This window comes from Styela clava, chromosome 7 (genome assembly GCF_964204865.1).
Source record: "Styela clava chromosome 7, kaStyClav1.hap1.2, whole genome shotgun sequence".
NCBI classification, from domain to species: Eukaryota; Metazoa; Chordata; class Ascidiacea; order Stolidobranchia; family Styelidae; genus Styela; species Styela clava.
This window is the reverse complement of record NC_135256.1, coordinates 20164703-20169702: the sequence shown is the minus strand read 5'-3', so window position 1 is coordinate 20169702 and position 5000 is coordinate 20164703. Positions and strand designations below refer to the sequence as shown.

General features: G+C 54.5%; 1 non-coding gene across 1 annotated transcript in view; it reads right to left on the bottom strand.

The window, feature by feature from the left end:
- The window catches only part of LOC144425296 (small subunit ribosomal RNA), a 1810-nt gene extending 573 nt beyond the window's left edge, over positions 1 to 1237 (bottom strand). The window contains exon 1 of the ribosomal RNA XR_013477440.1: positions 1 to 1237. This exon is cut by the window's left edge and continues 573 nt beyond it. This is a non-coding gene — a ribosomal RNA (small subunit ribosomal RNA).
- Between the last annotated feature and the right edge of the window lie 3763 nt (positions 1238 to 5000).

Sequence of the window (5000 nt, the reverse complement as noted above, 5' to 3'; positions counted from 1 at the left end):
CAATCCTACCTGTGTCCGGGCCGGGTGAGTTTCCCCGTGTTGAGTCAAATTAAGCCGCAGGCTCCACTCCTGGTGGTGCCCTTCCGTCAATTCCTTTAAGTTTCAGCTTTGCAACCATACTTCCCCCGGAACCCAAAGACTTTGGTTTCCCGGAAGCTGCCGGAAAGGTCGTCATGGTAACGCCTCCCGATCGCTAGTTGGCATCGTTTATAGTCAGAACTAGGACGGTATCTGATCGTCTTCGAACCTCTGACTTTCGCTCTTGATTAAAGAAAACATTCTTGGCGAATGCTTTCGCAGTAGTTCGTCTTCCGCCGATCCAAGAATTTCACCTCTAACGGCAGAGTACGGACGCCCCCGTCTGTCCCTCTTAATCATTACCTCGTGCTCCGAAAACCAACAAAATAGAACCGAGGTCCTATTCCATTATTCCATGCAACACTATGCAGGCGAACAGCCTGCTTTGAACACTCTAATTTTTTCAAAGTAAACTTATCGGCCACCGCCGACACTCAGTCAAGAGCACCGACGGAGAACCGAAGGTGAGGCGAACGCAACCAGTGACACGCCTTGCGACGGACCGGCGGCGCTCGCCCAAAATCCAACTACGAGCTTTTCAACCGCAACAACTTTAGCATACACTGTTGGAGCTGGAATTACCGCGGCTGCTGGCACCAGACTTGCCCTCCAATGGATACTCGTTAAGAGTTTTAGGATGTACTCATTCCAATTACAGGGCCTCGTTAGAGTCCTGTATTGTTATTTTTCGTCACTACCTCCCCGTGTCGGGAATGGGTAATTTGCGCGCCTGCTGCCTTCCTTGGATGTGGTAGCCGTTTCTCAGGCTCCCTCTCCGGAATCGAACCCTGATTCCCCGTTACCCGTTATCACAAAGGTAGGCACGTAGCGTACCTTCGACAGTTGATAGGGCAGACACTTGAATGATACGTCGTCGGTGCAGAGACCGTACGATCCGCGTGGTTATCCAGAGTCATCAAACGTCACAGGACGAACCCGGTCGGTTTTGATCTGATAAAAGCGCGCCTCCCGAAGTCGGCGCTTAATGCATGTATTAGCTCTAGAATTACCACAGTTATCCACTTCGCTTACGAGACCAAATAAACCAAGACTGATTTAATGAGCCATTCGCAGTTTCGCTTTACGAGAACTCGTACTTGCACCTGCATGGCTTAATCTTTGAGACAAGCATATCACTACTGGCAGGATCAACCAGATAGCTGCGACAGCTGCGCTCGGCCCTTGCTGGGCCGCCCGGCGCGTGCTCGTCGCATTCGTTTAAGACCGAGGCGATCGCCTGCGGCCGTACTCAGCTTCGACAGTCGCTGGCCGCGACGTCCACGCTCTCGCCGGCAGTGCCAGGCGGAGCGATTTGCGTTTTTTCTTTGCTCGCCCTCTCTCGGGCTCGATCCATTCAGTTTCGCACAAACAAGAGCTCTGCCGGCCGCCTGCAGCGGTGCCTAAAACCCGGGCATAACAATGCGACCGTTCTGCTAGGCCGACAAGCGCTCAAGCCAGACGCTCGATCGAACGCCCCCTACATATTAGTCGAGACAACGGCTCGCTCATTAGCATCGCGTTTGTACTTTAACTTTTTTTGGCTCGGCTTCTTTCGACGCCGATGCCGGCGACGCAGCACTCTCTCGCCCGCCAGCCACCGAGAAAAGGGTGCGCTCCGACCGGCCCCGCACCGCTCTTTCTTGGCTCATTCGAAATTACTGTCTTTCGCTCTGACATCCCTTACCTAGGGTTAGGTTAGTATGCTTGCACGTTTGTACTTTAACTTTTTTTGGCTCGGCTTCTTTCGACGCCGATGCCGACGACGCAGCACTCTCTCGCCCGCCAGCCACCGAGAAAAGGGTGCGCTCCGACCGGCCCCGCACCGCTCTTTCTTGGCTCATTCGAAATTACTGTCTTTCGCTCTGACATCCCTTACCTAGGGTTAGGTTAGTATGCTTGCACGTTTGTACTTTAACTTTTTTTGGCTCGGCTTCTTTCGACGCCGATGCCGACGACGCAGCACTCTCTCGCCCGCCAGCCACCGAGAAAAGGGTGCGCTCCGACCGGCCCCGCACCGCTCTTTCTTGGCTCATTCGAAATTACTGTCTTTCGCTCTGACATCCCTTACCTAGGGTTAGGTTAGTATGCTTGCACGTTTGTACTTTAACTTTTTTTGGCTCGGCTTCTTTCGACGCCGATGCCGGCGACGCAGCACTCTCTCGCCCGCCAGCCACCGAGAAAAGGGTGCGCTCCGACCGGCCCCGCACCGCTCTTTCTTGGCTCATTCGAAATTACTGTCTTTCGCTCTGACATGCCTTACCTAGGGTTAGGTTAGTATGCTTGCACGTTTGTACTTTAACTTTTTTCGGCTCGGCTTCTTTCGACGCCGATGCCGGCGACGCAGCACTCTCTCGCCCGCCAGCCACCGAGAAAAGGGTGCGCTCCGACCGGCCCAGCACCGCTCTTTCTTGGCTCATTCGAAATTACTGTCTTTCGCTCTGACATCCCTTACCTAGGGTTAGGTTAGTATGCTTGCACGTTTGTACTTTAACTTTTTTTGGCTCGGCTTCTTTCGACGCCGATGCCGGCGACGCAGCACTCTCTCGCCCGCCAGCCACCGAGAAAAGGGTGCGCTCCGACCGGCCCCGCACCGCTCTTTCTTGGCTCATTCGAAATTACTGTCTTTCGCTCTGACATCCCTTACCTAGGGTTAGGTTAGTATGCTTGCACGTTTGTACTTTAACTTTTTTTGGCTCGGCTTCTTTCGACGCCGATGCCGACGATGCAGCACTCTCTCGCCCGCCAGCCACCGAGAAAAGGGTGCGCTCCGACCGGCCCCGCACCGCTCTTTCTTGGCTCATTCGAAATTACTGTCTTTCGCTCTGACATCCCTTACCTAGGGTTAGGTTAGTATGCTTGCACGTTTGTACTTTAACTTTTTTTGGCTCGGCTTCTTTCGACGCCGATGCCGGCGACGCAGCACTCTCTCGCCCGCCAGCCACCGAGAAAAGGGTGCGCTCCGACCGGCCCCGCACCGCTCTTTCTTGGCTCATTCGAAATTACTGTCTTTCGCTCTGACATCCCTTACCTAGGGTTAGGTTAGTATGCTTGCACGTTTGTACTTTAACTTTTTTTGGCTCGGCTTCTTTCGACGCCGATGCCGGCGACGCAGCACTCTCTCGCCCGCCAGCCACCGAGAAAAGGGTGCGCTCCGACCGGCCCCGCACCGCTCTTTCTTGGCTCATTCGAAATTACTGTCTTTCGCTCTGACATCCCTTACCTAGGGTTAGGTTAGTATGCTTGCACGTTTGTACTTTAACTTTTTTTGGCTCGGCTTCTTTCGACGCCGATGCCGGCGACGCAGCACTCTCTCGCCCGCCAGCCACCGAGAAAAGGGTGCGCTCCGACCGGCCCCGCACCGCTCTTTCTTGGCTCATTCGAAATTACTGTCTTTCGCTCTGACATGCCTTACCTAGGGTTAGGTTAGTATGCTTGCACGTTTGTACTTTAACTTTTTTCGGCTCGGCTTCTTTCGACGCCGATGCCGGCGACGCAGCACTCTCTCGCCCGCCAGCCACCGAGAAAAGGGTGCGCTCCGACCGGCCCAGCACCGCTCTTTCTTGGCTCATTCGAAATTACTGTCTTTCGCTCTGACATCCCTTACCTAGGGTTAGGTTAGTATGCTTGCACGTTTGTACTTTAACTTTTTTTGGCTCGGCTTCTTTCGACGCCGATGCCGGCGACGCAGCACTCTCTCGCCCGCCAGCCACCGAGAAAAGGGTGCGCTCCGACCGGCCCCGCACCGCTCTTTCTTGGCTCATTCGAAATTACTGTCTTTCGCTCTGACATCCCTTACCTAGGGTTAGGTTAGTATGCTTGCACGTTTGTACTTTAACTTTTTTTGGCTCGGCTTCTTTCGACGCCGATGCCGACGACGCAGCACTCTCTCGCCCGCCAGCCACCGAGAAAAGGGTGCGCTCCGACCGGCCCCGCACCGCTCTTTCTTGGCTCATTCGAAATTACTGTCTTTCGCTCTGACATCCCTTACCTAGGGTTAGGTTAGTATGCTTGCACGTTTGTACTTTAACTTTTTTTGGCTCGGCTTCTTTCGACGCCGATGCCGGCGACGCAGCACTCTCTCGCCCGCCAGCCACCGAGAAAAGGGTGCGCTCCGACCGGCCCCGCACCGCTCTTTCTTGGCTCATTCGAAATTACTGTCTTTCGCTCTGACATCCCTTACCTAGGGTTAGGTTAGTATGCTTGCACGTTTGTACTTTAACTTTTTTTGGCTCGGCTTCTTTCGACGCCGATGCCGACGACGCAGCACTCTCTCGCCCGCCAGCCACCGAGAAAAGGGTGCGCTCCGACCGGCCCCGCACCGCTCTTTCTTGGCTCATTCGAAATTACTGTCTTTCGCTCTGACATCCCTTACCTAGGGTTAGGTTAGTATGCTTGCACGTTTGTACTTTAACTTTTTTTGGCTCGGCTTCTTTCGACGCCGATGCCGGCGACGCAGCACTCTCTCGCCCGCCAGCCACCGAGAAAAGGGTGCGCTCCGACCGGCCCCGCACCGCTCTTTCTTGGCTCATTCGAAATTACTGTCTTTCGCTCTGACATCCCTTACCTAGGGTTAGGTTAGTATGCTTGCACGTTTGTACTTTAACTTTTTTGGCTCGGCTTCTTTCGACGCCGATGCCGGCGACGCAGCACTCTCTCGCCCGCCAGCCACCGAGAAAAGGGTGCGCTCCGACCGGCCCCGCACCGCTCTTTCTTGGCTCATTCGAAATTACTGTCTTTCGCTCTGACATGCCTTACCTAGGGTTAGGTTAGTATGCTTGCACGTTTGTACTTTAACTTTTTTTGGCTCGGCTTCTTTCGACGCCGATGCCGGCGACGCAGCACTCTCTCGCCCGCCAGCCACCGAGAAAAGGGTGCGCTCCGACCGGCCCCGCACCGCTCTTTCTTGGCTCATTCGAAATTAC